The sequence below is a fragment of the Corvus kubaryi genome, unplaced genomic scaffold, assembly GCF_017639235.1.
Source record: "Corvus kubaryi isolate FWS band 111438036 unplaced genomic scaffold, C.kubaryi_AGA036_p1.0 37334, whole genome shotgun sequence".
Lineage (NCBI taxonomy): Eukaryota > Metazoa > Chordata > Aves > Passeriformes > Corvidae > Corvus > Corvus kubaryi.
The window spans coordinates 22,691,849-22,712,390 of NW_024581108.1; the positions used below are offsets into that span (position 1 = coordinate 22,691,849).

At 43.6% G+C, this 20,542-nt stretch overlaps 1 protein-coding gene across 4 annotated transcripts in view; it reads left to right on the forward strand.

The window, feature by feature from the left end:
• The window catches only part of FGGY (FGGY carbohydrate kinase domain containing), a 282,932-nt gene that overhangs the window by 29,644 nt on the left and 232,746 nt on the right, over positions 1–20,542 (forward strand). For 3 of the 4 annotated variants that reach the window (XM_042030819.1, XM_042030821.1, XM_042030825.1), the window contains exon 3: positions 7,577–7,673. The gene's annotated coding sequence lies outside the window, so the exon portion shown is untranslated. Of the gene's footprint in view, positions 1–287; positions 381–7,576; positions 7,674–20,542 lie in introns of those variants that run through there. The other variant, XM_042030827.1, reaches the window with a different exon arrangement.

The window sequence follows — 20,542 nt, forward strand, 5'->3', positions numbered from 1 at the left end:
TTTATTTCTGGTTGCCAGTTGTGAGTGAAAATCTCAGAATAACTGGATTTAACCATTCAGAGCCCTAGGTAAAATAGCTCAGTTTTGATTAGGGTCTCCGGACAGATTCAGAGTACTTAAATTTTTAATTAATAAACAATCTGGCATCCTGTCAAAGTTGACACCTTGCTCTGTCTTAGCAGCTGTTGGCACAGTAGGCTCCTGGCTACCTGGGATAAAGCAGTACTTGCAACAGGAGAAGGGGAGGAAGCGAGTCTGCGTGAGACCAAAACTGCCCAGTGAAAAGCAGCACAGAGCTCAGGGATTTCCAGGGAGCAATCAAGCTTTCCTGCTCTGGCCACGGACAGCGAGTTCCTGTTCCTGAATGTCAGCAGTGGCTGGTGGGTGACAGATGTAAGGACACCTGTCTGAATTCAAGTAATGGCTCTGACAGGAGGAGCAACAAACAGAGAAAGCATTCAACAGTGAAAGTAGGTTCTGCAGGTTGCTCCTTCCCAGGGATTAGTGTGGTGGAGCCTGTGGGGAAGTTTACAGAGTGCCTGCTCACGTAATTCAAATGAACAGGAAACATTCACTGTGGATGACAGTCATTTATGTTGGAGTCATGGTGTGGGAGCAGTTAGGGTTGCCAAAGAGCCAAGGAAGGCAATGTAGGGAGGAAAGGGCATGGCCTGGGAAGGATGGTGCCTGGAAGCACAAGCAGAGTTCAAGGCTTCTGTTTTAGAGAAGGTGCTACTGAACTGCTTCTCTTCCTCAGACCCACCTGATTAATAAACAACAACCTGATCTCTGATCCTAGCTGAGCTGTCACACAGTGACGTAGCTGCTCCTCCCTGTCCGGGCAGCCCTGTCCCCTCACGGGCTGGGAATGTCCCAGTCTCACCCACAGCAGACCCTCAGGACTTCACAGGAGAGTTCTCCAGGATACTCAACCCCTCAAAATTGCTGTTCTTTCCTCTTTTCTGTGGTAAAAATTGTATGCAGCTGCCAACACTACAGCATCTATATGTTCCCTTGTTTCAGAAGGAAAAAGAGATGGAAAATTTAGCTCAGAATCATTTGGATCACATGGATCGCTACCTGAGATCTTGTGTTGTTACAATGGGCTCAGGCTGCATGTTCCCATGTGTGCTAGAGCAGGTCCATGAGCAGCTGGTGGTGTCTTTGGCAGATGGGTTGCTCAGCTCACAGGACTGTTTACAGTCTGTTGAGAACATAAGAAACATAAAAAAAGCAGTAACACTTGAGTATGTTAAAAACAAGTTCATAAGATCAAGGAGAATTTTCAGAATAAAAGCACAACACTAAAGCAAAGGCCTAAAGGCTGTGAATTGAAATTCAGATTGGTTTAAATTTTACCTTTTTTTTTATATAGGGAACAACTAGAAAGCCATTCCAGACGTGGCTGTGTGGTATTTAGAAAGCTAGGTACCAGTTGCAACATGCACAGATTTCCAGAGGTTTCTATTCAGTGAGGAGAGGGCTGTGGGCTCAGGTAAGTCATGTGAGGGAGGTGAAGCACGTGTGTTGTAAGAGTTAATGGTACAACAGTAGCCTTGCTCTACATAAGCACGTTTTGTGCTGATGTTTTCCAGTTCCTGCGTTCCTTGCAGCCGGTGTAGGAAAAGGTGTGTGGCTGGCAGAGCTGCAAGCCCAGACAAAGCACTTCTGGGTGTGGATGCTCCCAGCCCATTGCCAGGTGCTTCATATAGGCATTTATGTCAGAGATCTGAGGTCAGTTCAATGATAGCCAATTTCAGCCCTGGATTATTACATAAATGTTAATAAGAACAGGGGTATATTTCACATTTCTGTTATTGGTCAGCAGAGTATTTACCTAACCCTTAAGCAGTACTGGTGGGGAATATATTTCCCTTCAAGACAACTAAGAAAACTTTAAAAGTTTGGCAAAAAAAATTGTTCACCTCTTTAATATAACCTTGTGAGTTTAATGAGAAGTAATCTTATTTTCTGTATACCCAAAGAGGAAAAACAGGAGAACAGAGTCAAATGGAAACTGCACTCTTCCCTGCTTTTGCCTCCCTGCTGAATGGCCCTTAATCACCTTTAGTATCTTTGTAGCTTGATTCCCCTGCTTGTAAAATGGACATGAGACTGAAGTCCTAGTAAAGCAGGCAGATCTGGGGGGAATAAATGCTGGACAAGTGGTATGAACTATTTTTATTTTTAAAAATGCATTAAGGAATAGGTATGGAGAAGCAATGGATTTTCATCTGGAAGATCTAGGATTAACTTGTTGGTATAAAATATTTGTTACTGCCCCCATTTTTTTTTAGGATATCAATCGTTGACGCTTTTATTGGTTCATGAGTCTTGTAATGCATTTTGAATCTGACCCAGGACTGTGCGGAGCATATACTGGCACTTAGATTTATGCCAGTTTAACTCTCACTCTTTGACATTTTTGACCAAATATCTTCCAGTTGCTATGGGCTTGCTTTTTGAGGGGTTTATTTTGTTTTCTTTACATTAAGAGCCTGTGCTTTGAGGGGCTCTGACAGTGATTTGGAGGTGTTCATGCAGGAGGAGTTATCACATGGCAGCTTCCCAGAAGGGGGATGCTGAAGCACAGCACCAGCACCTCTCCAGCTTCCCACTGGTCGTTTCTTAAAGATTAAGCCCTGTTTCTCAGTCCAGACCTTTGGCAAGAAGATGACCACCTGAAACACGGGAATTCTCCTGCCTTATACTCCCCTCAGGGAAGAGGGTGGGTGCCACAGCCGCTGCCCCTGCAGGAGTGGGGAGGTGAAGCTCATGGCCCCTTTGGACGCTTCCACCCCATAAATCTGCTCCTGAGATTGCCTGGTTTTACACCTACGTTACGCTGTAAACTGCTCTCCATACATGCTTTTTAAGGAAAACGGAGGAGCGCTCCTGAGCAGATGTAAATCTGCAGCGCCTGGAATGACGTCGGGCGCGCCGTGTGCTCGGCCGGCCCTGCTGACACAAGAGCCAGTCCTGCCTCCTTCCGGCTCCCACGCTGTCCCCTCCCTGGCGCTGACACAGCCGCGAGGTGAAGGGTGTTGGGAAACACATCCCAACTGCAGCCCAGCAAAAACATGAATGGCTGGGCAGAGAGGAATTTGCTTCTTTTCAGGGTGTCACCACATATCCCGGATTAAAGTCCTCGCGGAACCTCCATGTGAGTGCCAGCCACTGCTCTCTGTGAAAGCCAGGAGCTTCCCCAGTTTGTCCCAGCAGCTCCTGGCTAAAAGGGGATTGTGCTGCAGCTGGAAACTCGATCAAGCGAGTCTCAAAGCATTTCATTCATCCTCAGTTGATGCTTAATACACCTTTACTCTGGCGGGCAGTGCTTCCTAAGCCTTGTCAACATTGCAGCCGAACAAAGGCTCGTCTCAAGAGTGGTGTTGTGTAAATAAATCCTGTGCCTTGCAGGGTGTCACGGAGTTAATGGGAAGCCTGGAGAGGGGAGGGCGTGGGAGCAGCATGCCAGTGTTAACGTTCTGTTTTCTGCACAGGATTGCAACAGGATTGCAACAGCCCGGCCTATCTGAGCTGCTGCACGTCCCGACAGCGCGTCTCTGCTCTTGAATTTGATAGGGGTGCTGATAGAACAATGCACCTTTCTGGGAAATGGTAATGCACAGCAGGACTTCGGTTTAAGGAAATTCTGAATAAACCATAGCAGCTTTCTTCTCAGAGTGCTGATGATTTTCAGGTAGCCCACCAGGCAGCCAAACAAAAAATATCTATGGCAGTGTTCACTCAAAGGTTAAAGTTTTGGGAAAAGGAGGGGGGATGTTGAAAATCCCATGAACTTCAATAATTGTATTTATATCTTTGTGGTAGCTCTGACTCCTTCACTTGCTTCTTACAGATCAGTAATCAGGGGACAATTTACAGGAATAACCCCCCAGGTAAAAATATACAACTGCCTCTGAAACAAACAGCATTCAATATGCAAAGCTGTGTGATAAAGGGCATGCTCAGGGTGCTTTTTCAGGCCCCATGGGAAGTTTTACAGAGAGCAAAGTACCTTTTAGCAAGTCTTTTTCTGTTAGTTTCGAAATCCTCTCTTGCTTTTCTCTAGAATGATTTTCCCACAAAAGGTGACAGAAACAATTAAAAAAGTCTTAGCAGAGCTCACTGCTCCCCTGCCCCCTTCTTTCCCTCCCTCTTCTCCCAAACAGTGGGAGCTCTCAGAAATATTTTAGTATCCTGGAGATTAAAAACAATGTCCTTAATTTGTATTTGTCTTGTAATAGCTCTGACTTTCACCGCCTTGTCCTCCCCTTTATTGGGAGTACACGTGTGAGCACTCCCTCTAATGTTGTTTATACGCCTGCTGTCAGGTTCAATTAGCAGTTTCTTAGCAGGGCACCTTCCCACGTGAAGGAAATGTTTCCAGTTCTTGTCCCAGCTCCTGCTTCCTCCATGGGCAGCGTCCTGACATGGAACAACAGAAATGAGTATCAGTGATATCAGTAATTCTTAGCTGATAAATGGAAATTAACTTCAGAACCTCATGAATCTACTGGCAGCTTAGATGGGGGGCAGCTGTTTACAGGATATTTTATAGGTATTTCATTTATGTGAGTTTTACATAGTTCCTGTTATAAATTGAGCCCTTTTGGTAATAGGGGATCAGGAAAATTTTGGAACTATAGGACACCAATGCACTTCTTAGGTAAAACTGAAAAGAATGTAGTAATCCATGGAAGGATTCTCTGTGTAAATAGGAATGTTGCTAAAGAGAATCAAGATAAAATGTAAATGTGAATAATTGCTCATAAGACAAAGAAATATTGGCAAGCAGCCACATGGGAATTGGAAATTAAACTAGTTTTATACCAGTAAATCATATTGGCAGAGTCTCAGTGCTAGTCAAGTGAATGGCAAACCCACAGGTAACTTGCAGGACCAAGGATTTCCCCTTCATGAACGGGTGTAGATAAGCAAAATTTCCCAGAGCAGAAAAACACTTTGTAGTAGCGGCCGGATTTTCAGCTTTGAAGTAGAAGAGGTACTTTCATTTTCAGTATCTCCGTTAGAGCTTCTTTTTGCAAGACCAGGAGTGTGAACTCTTGTATCTGAGCCAAAATTCCAACCTAAGCAGAATGTACTCATCTAAATTTCCCTTTTGGTTTCATTTGGCCAAGGTATTCCTCGGTGTAGAGTTGCTGTGTACTGTTACAGCAGTTGCTGTGCTGGGAGCTTGGGAAGGCGCCCGCCTGGAAGAGGTTACATAAAACCTAAACCATAATAAGCTCAGAGAAACCCCTGAGTGTGATGATTAAAAGGAGAAAACGATTAGGGAAAACACATCAAAGAGGCTCAGTGAGAGTCCTAAAAGGAAAAATACTGATTATATTTGTTTTGCTTTTGTCTTACATGAGGTAAAAGGCGTGTGGTGTGTCCTGGGTCGCCACCCTAAGGGGTGTGTACTTAAAGACAACAGAAGCAGACTCCAAGGCTTCCATGGGGTTTATTTTGGTTGCAGGGCTGGGGAGATAAGATATAATTGTACCATATACATAGTGGTGCTATCAGTCTGATGGATTACCCTTCCCATACACCCTGAGCACCTTGCCTACCCTCTGCCTGCTAATCTGTGTCTACCAGGAGAACTTGCTTTCTGACCTTTCAAGAAACTTTCAACTGTGGTTTTTAAAACAATCACAGAAATGTTTTTCTTTCTCCAAACGTGCAGTTCCTCTCTCTGGTGAAAGCATTCAGAGGCATCAAATGGGTAACATTGATTGCTAAAGCTAGTGTGCAAGTTCAGTTCAATAAATTGTGATCTTAAGGGCTAAAAAATGTTTAGAATTCCATCCTGGGTCTGGGAATAAGAGTAGAAATTTATTGATAGTCCTATTGTTCACACTCAGCTGGATTCTGTTATTTTAGAACAATGTTAGATTCACTTTTTAAAGTTTTTTTAGACTTGGTCTGACCTGGGAACCAGGTTAGAAAAGGTTTGAACTAGTAAAATATGCAAAATGTGGTTTTAAGCCTCTCCTTTAATGTGGAAAGAGGAAGAAAGGTTTTAGTCAGTTATAACAAATCCAGTAAGGGAACTGTTTACTTAACTCTCATAGTTATTTATTTTAATTTAATTTCTCAGAAGTTTTCAGCTGGGTTTAGTTCATGTGGGCTGACATACTAAAGAATGGTTTTTACTGATACGTGTTTTCAGTTGTTACTCTGACTTAAGTAGTTATAGCCGTTTTCTTTTGGACATTCTGATGCAGTAAATCCCAAAACCGAAAGGAAAATAACTGAAGAGGACTTTGGAAATGGGGAAATATAAAGTACAATCCTTATAGACCTAGAATTTAGGTAGGAAGGTAGCATTTGAGTTTATTTTCCCATGAATATAGCTAGCATATATACATTTCTGAGGAAATAGTGCATATTTTTTTCCTATATCAACAAAAATAATTGTAAAAATTGCAAGGAATAGGAACACACTGTGTTGGTGCCAGTTGGGTGATGCAGAGACTTTGCTGGTTATGCATATCTGGCTTTGGCCTTGTTAGAGCCTTCCTAAATTTGGGTCCAAGCTGCTGGACAAATTGTCTTGTACTTTATGTTTTTGCACGTAAAAAAGGGGCTGCTTGGAATAAAACATGCCAGGTGAAAGGTCCTTGCATTGTTCTTATGTCCTCCTGCCATCTTGGTTTGCTGACACACTGGAAAATGCCCCTGTTCTCCTGGCTCGCTGGGGACTTTGGAGAGCAGGAGGTGAATGGGCCAAAGGAGAGACACAACAGAGAAGGGGTATTGGAGCAACACTTCCCCTCACACCTTATAGGCCCAGAGAACTTTCCTCTGTCTGGGATGTCCTGTCCTGGTGCATTGGCTACACTGACTTTTTGATCAGCCCAGGAGGCTAACCTTCTTTCCCTTCTTGAAAGAACTAATACAGAATCACTCTATATTTTCTAGTGCATTACCAGCAGACCTGGATTCATTTAGTTTTGATTTGATCCTCACAAAACATCAGAGCTGTTTGCAAAGCTAATAGCAGCGTAATGACAAAAGCAGCAGTGCCAAATACCTTTGGATTTGTCCTTTTTCTTCTCCTTAATATCAAAGCTAAAACCATGGTCTTGATTTATATGCAGGCTTACTGATGTTAAAGCTATACAATAATACATCTAAAGCCTAGCACAGTTTATAAATACACAAAACATGTAACTTAATAGTTGTTTGTGCTGGATCTTTTATTTTCCTGCATACTCTGTCCTACCTTTGTTACTGAGGGCACTAATGCTGCATTAATGTAAGCAGAAACAGCTGCATTTATCTTCATTTTATTCTCCCAAGTCACAGCAACGTGCTGGAACGAGAGTCATTGTCTGGAGCAAACCTTCTGAAAGTCTTTTAAGGGCATCCATCTGGGCAGACTTTGTGGTTATAGAAGGGCTGATGCTGTAAGTATTCATCCCACTAATGGTCTCATTGATTTTTATTTACGCTCTTTGTAGGTTGCCCAGAGTCTCAGTCTGAGTAAGAACTGCAGAAGATGTGCTGAATTCAAGAACTGCAGGCATGTGTTCAACTAAACCCAGGTTTCTCTATCTGTTTTTAGGGTGCTTGATCGAAGTGGTGCCTCCAAAACAACCTGTCTGTTCTGTCTGCAGAGAAGCAGAAGAGAAGTGCAGTTGGTGAGCAGTGTTAAAAACCAGGTGCATAAGTTTGAAAATGTTGATCCAAATCACATTATTATAAGTAGTAGGGAAATGTCATGACTTACTGAGATTAAACAAAGACCTGCTTAGAATCTTGTGACTTCAGCTCATAAATGGATTTCATCACTCATTACAGCTGCATAAACAAATGCATGTGGTACATATGCATGTTTTGTTTTGGGAAGTTGTTGTTTTTTAAATCCCCTCAGAATTTTTTTAATTGCTCCTAACGAGCCAGCGCTCCCTGGTTCTGAAGCGATGCCTTGGGTACCTGAGCAGCACAGCCCACATTGCTTTTAAAAGGGAATAAAGTTTCCCAGCCTCTCTCCCCTTCTGGCAGCTGAACTGCTTTGGCAAGCAGGTTATTTTAAAGGAGAAACTTACAATATGAAACCTGGTGTCAAAACTTTTATTCCTTTTATGAAAATAGCCTTGCCCTGGTGCTCCTTTGGAGCTATGGAAATGTAATCCCAGCCCAGTCAACAACTGGAGAAAGTCCTACACGTCTGAACTCAGGCTAGTTTGTCACAGATTTAATGTATTTGATTAATGTAATTTTTCCTGTTGTCCATAGCCTCGTTTCTGTGGATGGGCCTCTCACAAGGAATCCTAGAAATGGATGCCCCGTGATTACCCAGGGGGAATTAGCACTTCCCCCATGTTTTCTTGCCAATATGTTGCAAGTGGGATGTGGCAAGAGGAATCCAAGTTTTGGTCTTCCTTCTGTGATTGTTACCTGAAAGCACAAATGGTGCAGTAGTTTGGGATGCAGAGCAGACACTTGTCTGTGGATTTAAAAAGTAGTACAGATCAAAACTATCAAGTCATTCTCATATCTTTACGTTTAAAGTAGCTGCTTTGAACTAAGCCCACACTTTTCAGCATTTCCAGGCAGGCAGTTATCAAAGTTTAACCTCAAAAAACTTAAGATGGTAAAATGTCTTGGTAATTCTTTGAATTTCAATGTACCATTTCATATTCACAACTGAGAAGCTGGATTAATCTTGGGTGGGTAGTGTCTCATTTTAACTTTATACTGCAAGTTGTTTTTTTAACCATATCTAAAGGGAGATTACTTTTTTTATTTCCCCAAAGAAAAATGGCCAAACTTCTAGAGTGGAGTATCAAGGATACTCCATTTTTGTGGCTATTTTTCTGATAAAGATTCAAAAATCAAATTTAAAAATGGATATTGCTGGGGGAAAGTGGTACTTTTTTTTCTATTTCAGTCACAGCCTCCTTTTTTACTTATAAAAATCAGAGTCAGGAAAGTAAAAAGAGCAACAATATGGGAGAGTTCATGGTCAGGGCTGCTTACACATATATCCTATATGGGAGGATTTGTCCTGAAGTGCTTTAGTTTGTTTTGCCTCCTGGACAAATAAAACAGGTAATAACAAGAAATCTCACTTAAACGGAATGAAACTAAAACCTTTTGGCTTTTCTGTGAAGCAGCCTTAATTTTTAGGCAGCTGGGAAGGAGTCTTAATTGTGCGTGTTCTTAAAGATTTTTAAACAAATTGCTGATTGTCTGAAGCTTTGGGTGTTCTCCTCCTTCTGTTAAAGCCCTTGGAGAATCCAGTTGCTCCTCACCTCTGGAAACCTTCCCTCTTACGTAGGGAGCTAAAAAGATGCCTGACATTAGAGACTTGCGCTCCAAAATGTTGCTGAGAATGCCTTAAAATGTCACATTAATATCAAGAATGGTTCACCCACAAACCATCTGTCTTTGCAGATCTCAGAACGATCTTTCAATTAGTTAATTAAGCTTCCCTGTTTCCTAATAAGGCCTATTTGAAATGCTCGGAGGCTGGGGATAGTGGGGCTGTAGGTCTGCACTGAGCAGGTGTGACAGTGCACAAGGGTCTCCCTGGGCAGTGGGAGAGCCCAGGAAGTCCTGCCTGGCCTTACCTGGATGTGCTGGCTGGGAAAATACCTGGCTTTGTCCTTATAAGGCCAAGGAACTGCTGCCAGAGCCCTGATCCTGCCCCAGCTCTTCCCAGCCCCGCTCAGCCACAGTCCTAAAAAGGCAGTTCCTTGCTCCTGCTTCCCACGGCCCAGCTCCCCAGGGAGGACAGCTCTGCCGAGCCAGGCATTGCACTCACAGGGAGAGCCGTCCTTATGGACCGTGCTGCTGCTTCTCAAGGAAGAGTTTAGGGGCACTGCTGGGCTTCTCCTTCCTCTTGTTTAGTGACTCATGAAAATATAATAAGAGAGCGGTGTCCGACGCGCTGGCGCATTTCGGGAACGGGATAGATCCCTGTAGGATCCGCGCAGGGAAGGAGACGCACGGTGGGAAGCAGCTCAGAGCCGGAGTCTTGAAAGCATATTAGGTTATGGTTTTATAATAGAAAGTGCTCAGCAGCAATATGAGCTCAAAGCAATCCGTGTCCTTTTTCCTCCCTCCCCTGGCTGCCAGTCCCTGCTCTTTGCTTGTGCTCGCTCAGTCCTTCGTGGGGCCATGCTGGGCTCTTGGGTTCATTTGTGCTGAAAGCCAGGAAAGGGTTTTCTGCTCAGATTCACAGTGTGGCATCACAAAACATTGTGCTCGTGTAACTGAGCGAGTGGTGAGTAGGAAAGAGGGGGGAAAAGTTATTAATGCCCCGTGCTCTTCCTAATGTGAAACCTTTAGGTGCTGTACTCTCCTTCTGAATAAAAACTCTTCAAATGCTGGGTATTTTATGAGACAGTTTTACAGGTTTCATTGAAAATTTCTGAAGGATCTGATTATTGGCTTATTTATTTTACATGCCAAGTGACAAGCTTAGTTACAGTCTGATAGATTTTTAAGGACAAGTTCTTCACTGGAGCCAGATTTTGGAAAGGCTTGAATATGCTAATTCAGATGGGGTCTTGCACAGGATTTTTTCTTTTATTAAATCAACAAATCACCCTACCTTAATTTGAAATAATAAAGAGGAGTGTTTTTTAAAATTAAAGATCTGTGAAATTCTGGCACTGAGCAGTCACATGCTCATTTCAGAAAGGGGCTTAAAATAATTCTTTTTCAAGGGGGCTGTTTGGGAAGAGTCCCTGGATAGTGCGTGCTCTGTGGAGCGTGGGCGGCGTTGGGGTGCAGCTCCAGCCTCTGAACACGTTGTGCTCGGGCGCAGCAGTTTGTCTGCTCAGAGCCACATGCTTCCTTCCTTTATCAGGCTGCTCCTGGCAATCCTGCTCAACCTTTGGACTTTATGGCCTCTCTCAGGATGTAGCATTGGTTCCCTAATATCTCTTCTCTTGTCTTTTGCCAAGTTTCCAGCAGGCAGTGAGGCCACGACAAACAGGGTCACAGGTGTTGAAGGAAGTCAGCAGCACAAACAATTATTATTATTATTGTAAAACTGGGTTATGCAGTTGCAGGGATGAAATGCTGTTCTTTATAAATCTGGCATACCATCCCCATCTTTTTTTCTGAGTTTAAAACATGTTTTGTAGCTCCTTTTGTACCACTGCTAGGTGTGTGCTGTGGACTTAGTAGGTGGGGTTAAGAGTACTGATGGTATAGATTAAAAAAGAAAAGAAAAAGGAGATTGCCATGTGCTCATTTAATGCACGCTGTTAGCTGAGAGCTGGTCTGTGTTTCTAATGTTGTTTTTATACTGCTGGTTTCTGAAATATCTGTCATGTAAAACGTTAAAACAAGTTATTCCCATGTGTGAATGGTAGTAAAGGAAATATTTAGACAATAAGGAAGAGGGTGATTAGAGGGGATCGTTGATCAGGCAATAAGGAAGAGGTTGATAGACACTCTGGTACCACGAGGCAGGAGGTGACACACACCTATGGAATTCGATAATTTAGGAGGACCGTTTACAGCTGTAGGCTTTGGGCATTAAACATAGCAAAGAAAAGCTTAAGAAAACCCTGCCAAAGGGATGCTCCTGCCTCTGCCAAACAAGGTAGGGGGTAGCCAGAAAAGGTTGGAATTTAGGGAATACCACTCAGTAAACTTCTTCCCTTTGGAATTTCTGTTTGCCTTTTGGTTGTGGTCCCGGCATACACCTTGTGTCGTGTTTTGTGACCCAGAGCTTTGGAAGATGTGTGTTTTTGGGGAGACAAACACATGAAATGACAGTGGGAGGACTGCCAGAAGCACAGTATCTATACTGAATTCAGAAAGTGCCCACATGTAGCTTTTAAAGTGAATAACATTGCCTGTCTTCCATACTCTGTCATTAAAGCAGAGCACCTTTAGCGATGTTGGTATTTTTTGTAGACTATTCCATCTGCAATCCTTTGGCTGAATGCAGTTACAGTGAAATCAAGGACAGTCTCCCTCCAGTATATGAACTAAGTTAAATGTAGAATTCAGAAAATATAAACTTATGTACCTCAGAAGGTTTCACTGCTTTAACCACACTGATAAAACAGTGAAAGGTTGTGATTTGAAGGTGAAATTTAGAAAACTTAGGGCCCTTTCCACTACAGAGGTGGTCTGAAGTCCCACAGTGTAATGGTAACTCTATGTTAGCCCTCTGTGCAGGCTCAGCCCTTTGTTCATTGTCTGATCATCAATCTTCAGTTAATTCAGTGGGACTCATGATGGAAAAAGGTGACTAAAGGTATCTGAATTTGCCCTTTTGCAATAGGAAGAATTCAGCTACTGTTCTGATAACGCAGGGTAAAGCACACTTTAGAACAAGCCAATGCTGTTAAACCCATGCGTAGGAACTGTAATCTGTGTTTATAAATGGGACCATTATTGGGAAACGTCACTAGCAGTCTAAGGAATCTTTAACCAATAGCTTATTGCTTCCAGGGATGGGCTCTGCAGGCAGTTTATAAAAAGCTAACATTTTACTGTTAGTGTGTTTGGCCAGGAAGCAAATACACTTTGCTGGTAAAGGGTGTTTGTTTCTATGTAAACCGTACAAAGCCATGTGCTCAAGGCTGGCAATGGCATTGCCACTTGTAGAGAGCAAACTTACAGAATTTAGAGAATCAACTACCAGAGCTCAGTTTATTCATTGCTTTAGCAGAGTAGATTGGAAATCAGAACAGAGGAATTAGTACTGGGGAGTCTTTTGCTGTTAATTTACTCCTGCTAGTCTGTGGATCATATTGATATTTCGAAGGATGTTATAATTTCTTTTTCACTAAGTGCAAATTCTTTTGTTTTAATGCAAAACCCAAACTCATCAGTGCTTGCAACAGGCATCCTAAAGGCAAATGGACCAGTTAGAGCCCTGAGTGACCTGGTCTGACCTCATAGCTGACTCTGCTTTGAGCAGGACGTTGAACTATATGTCCTTTTGGGGTTCCTTTAAACATGAGTTATCTTATGATCTGATGATTTGTAAAAATGGTGACTGTATCTCCTAATTGTACCTCCTTTTGGGGTATCATACTTCGAACTTTTTTTGAGATGGTTGCTTTCCGGAGAAGACTTCAGCACTGAGCACTGTCACCTGCCTAACTCTAATCACACAGTCAGTCCCACTGCAGTGAAATGCCATGTTATCCTTTGAACGTGGTTACTCAACCCCTTTGCAGAGAACACAGTGCCAGCCACAGGTCCCAGTGTTCAGTGTGTCACAGGGGCCAGACCATGGGTGTGTTATTCAGTTGTAAGATGGGGGCTTAATAAAACTCACAGGGCCTGAGTTTTTTACATGAGCCCCAAAAGCAATGTATGGTGATCCTGAAGGAGTTTACCAAAAGGAAGGTGGCATTTCCCAGGGCTCTCCTCACAAGTAGGTACATCCCAGCTTTAAAGATATCAACCAGAAACACCTTGAATTGCTGGGCTATGAACTACACAGCCCAGCTGCTGTTGCGCAAGTTGTGTGACGCTTGTGGCGAGGATGGGAACCTTAAAAATTGGGTAGGTAGAGAGCAGGAAATGGGAGCCATTACCTCTGTCCCAAAGGAAGTGGTTCCCCCTGTGAATCACAGCCCTGGCTTTGCTGTGCTGTGTGGGAGTGGCGTCCTGTCCCAAGCAGATATTCCCAGCTCCTGGGGCCTGCCAGGTCCGACTGCTGCAGGGGAAAGGAGCAGGAGACTCCTGGTCCCACCAGCACCACTCCTGTGAAGCCTTCCCCCATCGTTTGGGGAGCAGGGAGGATGAGGATGTGTCAAGCCTGTATGCTGCATGAATTGATGTGGTCCTTTGCTAGTAGGAAGGTGGCCAGAGAGGGACAAGGACTGCAGTCCTTTACTCAAGAGTTTGGCCATGTGCCACACAGTCCTTGGGTTATCCCATGGAGAACAAAACCTGCTGCTGTGTGAGACAGCCCAGGTTGCCAAGTCTTGCCTTCCCCCCCCCCCCGTCCCCCCCGTGAGTCACCCGGCTCTGGCAGAGGCTGGAACCCGGCTCACAGTGGCACAGGAACCTCCTGCCCTGGCTCTCACTCCAGCCTATCCTGGAGGAAACCCGTCGGCTCCCGCGCCCGCTCTGCCTGTGCCAAAGAGCTGCCACACCCCAGCTCTTGAGGCCTTCTTACTCATAATGGAGACAGACACCGAAACCAAGCAGTGCCTCCTCTGCTCCCTGTGCTCTGTGGCTCCCAGAGCCTTTTCCAGTGCCCCTTCCTTTTGTTCTGTCTAGTCCAAAGCCTCTGCACAGGGGCTGTTTCCATCCATTCTCAGGAAGAGAAGGCAGAATTGAGACAGATCCTGGCTGTTGAGTGTTGGTGGTATTTATCCTTCCTCAGCCCAGTAATGAGATAAATTCCCAAACCTCTGTTCATCCAAGGCCATGTGTATTTCCTGGAGCAGTACCATTAATGACACAAGGCAGGAGTGTGCACAGTGTGAAGGGACAGAGCTGTGTCTTCCTCTTCCCTATCTTTCTGCTCTGATTAAGTGCACCTTCTTCCACCTTGAATGCTGAGGTGCACAGAGCTGCCCCACAGCTCACTCATGATGAGCAGATCATTTAGAGGTTTCTATTGTTTGTAAATCATGGTGGAGAGAAAGCGACCCCAAGTCTTCTGGAAACATTGTGGCTCACCAAAGATCTTTCATCTCAGCCCTCATTTCTTACTAAGAACTTATCCTCATCATAGAGCTAGAGGTGCAGTAGAACCAATAATTTTGGAAATTTAGGTCTTTGATATAAATTGGAGTTAATTTTATGGTATTAGCAAACTGATGCAATGGAATTTTTGTGTCACGAAATGTCTTTGCAGCAACAAACTCTGTCATTAGATCTTAATGGCAATCCATGAAAGTGCTTGCAGTTTTGGACAAAAGGTGGCACTTACCTAGTAAAATTAACAAGGGAGTGAAAGCCTCTAGGCCTGATAAGAGTAACCCAGGGCAGGTCTGTTGGTCTTTTGTGGATGGACTTCAGCTTTAGCTGCTCATATGCCAAGATAGCCAGGTGTAAACTATTTATATTATAGAAGTTAAATGTTCCTGGTAAAGTAGCTTGTGGCCTGAAACAAGAACCCTTGCTAAGGGCCTGTATTTATTAAGTCAATAATTAGCTTATTAGGCATATAGCTGTGCCTGTGTAGGTGTCTGAAGTTTATGTTCCATCTGGCTTACATCCAATGAGTTCAGGTGATTTGGAAAAGGTAGTCCATGTGTACACTGAGGAGCTGTAAAAAAGATTTGTTGAAGAAACAAAGGGGGAAGCCACACACAAAATGTCTCAAGCTATGTGGGAGGGGAGAAGAACTGAATGTATCTTTTCCACAGAAGTCAGGTTTAGCCAAAGGGCCAGTCATGAGGGTCAACAAAAGGCCCCTGGATGAAACAATTTCACTCTTATTCTCAGGAAGGAGCACTGGGAAGAGGATCCACATGTGTGCTGAGAAAAGCCAAACGAGGTTATGCTTGGACTCACACACTGTAACATGTGGGTTCAGAAGTCGATGACATGTTCAAATAGGGAAGGATGGTTGCATCTGTTGTCAGAGCCAGTGAACATCTCTGGTTTCACTGGCACCTCAAGAAAGGTGCTGGCAGGTGAATTCCCCTCCTGCCTGTAAGCTTAGGTAAGAAAAAACAAGCACATGGTAGGGTTTTAATGATAGAAAGGTTCTTACAGGGAACTGGAAAGCATGGAAGGGATTGCAGGGGTGGGAGTGCAATACGTTCTGGAAGGCAGAAAAATACTTGTAAATATTGTATCTATTCAGATGGAAACAAGTTCTTTTAGGAACATCTGATAATAATGTTTACAGTCAAATGCCATTTTTACTTTAAAAGTGTGAAGAGAAACTTCTGCTTTAGATAGACAGAAAACAGCCTGAAATCAACCCCCTGATAGCCCTCAGAAAATGCCATTTCCTTAGGTAGCTGTAGCATCTTGGAAGTTTGGAAGTTTGTTCTTCATAATAAAAAGGGGGACACCTTTTATTTCTGTATAATAAAAATCTCCCAAAATTGTGGTAAGGCTGTACAGTAAATTGAAACAAACTGTGTACTGAACACAAACCCCACCAATCTTACAAGGTATTTTGTATTTATTTTATGGTTTTGGTAAAGACAAAATAGTCAGTAAAGTCAGGAGGGGAAGTGAAATTGCTAGCTACCAAGTTTTAGTTGTTATTTTTAATGTAACAGTACCCCATTCCTGGATGGGGAATAGGCATGAGGTGACAGGTGGATGCAGATGGAACACCAGGAAACTGGGAGGTCAGGTCAGGCCACTGACACCAGGAATTGAACAAGAGTTGGATTGAGATTCCCAGTAAACCTACAATTAGATATTCAAGTTAATGAAGGAGAGGCTTAGCCTTAAGGACATCCTCTTCCTGGTGGTTTCTTGTACTCCTGGGTGCCAAGGCTTGTGGTGTTGTGAGCACAGATCTGCAACACTGACCTTAATGAAAGTACAGCTCTATCCATCCAGTATCACTGCAGTTTAGAGGCTGAATTAGCAATTCTGATCAGCCTCTGCTTTTTGTGCAAATGTTCCCAGGTGTTAATCCTTGTCTTAGTGTAATGAGTTGGAAAAGCTGTCGGTTGAAATCCAAGCAGCATCTTAAAAAAACAACTCATGTTTTTGTCATTGTTTTGACCAGTACACTGAGCCCAGCCTAGTCTGATTATTTTTCAAGTAAGAAATATGCCCAGACTGACAGCTTGTACCTTGTGTTTTATCTTTCAGAAGAATTTTTACAGTCTCTAGTTATCAGCTTTAAAACCAATGTAGGTTTATAGCTGAAAGACTGGCAGATGTTTAGGTGTTGTGGGGAAGTTTAAATACAGCTGTTAATTTTACATGCTAGTATAATGTAAAGCAGTGCCCAAGACTGCTGTGTTATAGTTGGTTTTTAAGGATCCTGGTACCCTAAGAAATTATTTCTGTCTCTTTTGCCTGTTCTTTGTACCTCTTTGTAATGCTTCCAGTGACTACAATCCTATACTTAGATAGAAGAGCTGATCTACTGGAACCTTACCCTGGGAATGAACTCCACTAATCAACTGCTCATGACTCCAACAGATGTTTCTGCTTATCAGACAATTGGAACCTCATGTTCTACTATATTTTTAAATTTTTTCCCCTTCTTTTGATACTGGCAGCAAATGCCCCATTACACATGTGAGCTTCAAAAACTTGTCACATGATAGCAGGAACAAATTGCTAAGCCAGTCAGCAAAGTTCAGGTTTGAAGTGGTGGTCCACTGAAGGCAACTGGGTCTTAGAAGCTGAAGGAATCATTTATGGAATTACCATGCTGTGGTTTTGTTGTAAATGCCAATATTTTATTTCAGCCTCTTGTATGAAATTTGGAAATGTAACAAGAACTCGGATCACAACTCTTTTTTTCAAAGACTGAATCACTTTAGGATGTGGAGATAAAGTTAAGTGATTCTTTTGAGAATGTGAGTATTATCCTCTTGAAACCACAGAAAGGGGATGTGAATGGTTTATATGATTTTGTTATATACAGACTTATCTCCCACGGCAGGTCAAAATCTGTGAATTTTCAGACATGGTGGAAATACAGATGTGAAGAATTTACTTTTTACTTCAGTCTGTTTAGTCTATTGCATTTAACTTTTCTAATTGATAAGTGACTGATGGATTCTTGATCAGTCAGTATCTTTGTATGATTTGGGCAAAAGGGAAAATAACGTGTGTAGAAAGGATGATAGACTGTCACTCCACAAAGATGCAGCTTATTCCACTGCCAACAAACCCAGAACTGCTTCATGGAAGGGAAACACCTGTTACAAGAGTACAATGGGACCGTACAAATTGTAGGCACTGGAGACACTTCTTGGGGATTAAAGCAACTCATTTGCAAACCATTTTTCTGTTAGCAGTGAGCAGTTAATCATGAACCTTCCCCTACCCACAGCTCACCCACACTGTGCTGATTCAGGAGCCATGGCAGGGCATGGCTAAAAGGCACAGCCAGGAGGTTTATCAGTATTCACACTTCGTTAGCCAAGCAGGAGCCTCCCCACATGTGGGAGACCATAACCAGAACTTGTTCCTTTCACCCTTTCCCATAGTAAATATCTTCAATTAATGCTGTTGCTGGGCTTGGTTGAGATGATAAACACAATTACAAAGAGCAGTGGGAGTTGGATGCCGTTCTATTGATAGGAAAGGTGAGAGTGAGGGTAGAGAGGGTCAGTGGCTGCCTCTGCAGCCCCTCTCAGGATACTCAGTACCTCTGAAAATTTCTCAGCTGATAAATACCTAATCAGTTAAGAACATGGCCAATAATACCCACTGGGTATGTTGGCAGTTGTTTTCAAGCTGGTGACACACTCTCTTCTTTAAACACCACATTTCTTCCTGTTGCTTTAAAGCCAAACTCTGACTGTTGCCATTTGCATGTATTTGGTGGAATCTGAACTTGGGCTGAAGGTCTGGAGTGCAGAAGGATTCGTGTCTGCATAGAGATGCTGTAGTTTTTTCATGCCTGTGGACAGGATTTCTTCTTTGCTTCTTGTGCTTTCTGTGTAGAGTAGGAAACTGAGGAGCCCATAAAATATGGGGAACAGAAAGCTGGTGGATGATCCTCATTAGAACATGTGCAAGCGTGGTGGGAGTGGGAGAAGAGGAATCATTAGAGGCAAGAATCATCTAAGCCAAGGGATGACAGGACCCAGAAAAGCTTAATTAGTAGTGCTGAAGTTGGCTGACAAGCCATGGAGAGAAAAAATTTGGTATTGATTTGAAACTTTGCTAAGTGCCATTGGAAACTGAGAGACGAATGATGTTGGTGGAATGACCTTTCAAAGGATCCAGAGAAGACAGCTTAATTCCGTGTAACCTTAACTTTAAGAACAGACCTGGAATGTGTAGAGAGATCAGAAATCTGATGGCCAGCGAGAGTAATTTCAAGTGGTCCATCAGACTCAGCAGAGCTTGTTTCAAATAGTTCCCAGACACACAGAGATGAGAGTGAAGACACCTGGTCGGCCCAGTAGAAGCATTTTTCCTCCTCATTCTGGGCAAGAGGAGTCAGTAAACCAAAGCCAGCATTGCCTGTAACCCTAAGGAACTCTTGTAGATTTTTGGAGGGGTGTAAGAAAGCTTCGTTACCCTCTGTCCAGCTTCCAGCCTTGTGGCCAGGAAGATGGAGACATTCCTCCTTCCGGGAAGGATTTCCAACTGTCTAAAATCTGCTGTAGGGCTGACTCTGAATGCCGTGAGTGTGTCCAAAGCACATGACCGGGATGAACGGGTGCCCTGGGAGGACGATGATGGGAGCTGTGCTCTGGGCAGAGCGGGGGTTCCGTGGGTTAACGGGGCCAGCTCAGCCCGGGGGGTCCGGGCTGGCTCCTCTCGCTGCGGTTCATGTGCTCGCTCACACACACGGATCCATCGATGAGCTGTCATGTGCCGCCTCCACGCCCACAGCAGGAAGGAAACGGCTGGTCCCTCAAAGTCAGGAGTAGTAAAAAGAAAAAAAAAAAAAAAAAAAAAAAAAAAAAGGCAGCGAACAGCAGGCAGGCTGTGTATTGTCCCGATTCCTCCCGGACTGAAGGAATCCTTTGCCCCATGATTCATGCTGAGCTGTCTGCTCCATCCGGCAGGCACGGAGCATCCGGCAGCCGTGTCAGGCAGCCTCCCACTGGAACTGGGTGCTGCTGGCACCGCAGCCTGCAGCGTTTCAGGATTCTTTTGTTAGTCAGGGCACTGGCACTTCCTTTGGCATTTGGCTCCAGGAAGGCTTGTGTGTGAGGAGGGGCGCGTTTTCTTTTTTTTTTTTTTTGGTCCCTTTTTTATTTTATTTTTTTAATATTTCTGTTGGTATTTTGTTCAGTTTCACATTTGGAACGTGAAGTTTTGGTCTAGACGTCTCCGTTGCTCCCGGTTCTCTGTAGGTCGAAGTCTCTGTTTTCTGATGATTAGCCAATACCAGCTGTTCTGGCAATGAAGATGTCTCAAATCAATCCTATCCTGTCTGGCTTTCCAGGAAGAGGCAGCCCTCCCCTCGCTCTCCACAGCCCCCGTCATCCAGGACTGAAATTTATCAGAGCTGCTGCGAGCAGGAAATTAGCTCCTTTACAACTTGTTCTCCACTGCTTCTTATTCATTTTATTGTTTTAACATTTTCCAGAAAACAAGGCAGAAAACAAACCTGCTTCCTCTTTAGAAGAGTTGTGCTGTTAACCTGTGAAATGCTTATTTCCTTGGCAGGCTACAGCTTATCTTTATAGCAGAACCACAAGATTAAAATCGGTTAAAGTTGAACTCAGATAATGAATAAAACACTGGAAAACATTTAGTCATCCTTTAGGATCCTGAAGATAAGGATTTCTACATATAGGCATCAAAGCTGTGATGAACACCAAGGGAGGGATGGGCTCAGGAAAAATGGAGTGAAGGGTGCTGCCCACAGACTCAGGAATGTGCCTGTGAGGAACTTATTTGGGGGCCTGGGTCTTCAACACCTATATTAAATAGACTTGACTTTCCTAAAGAGCTGAGCACCTGTCACTTCCAT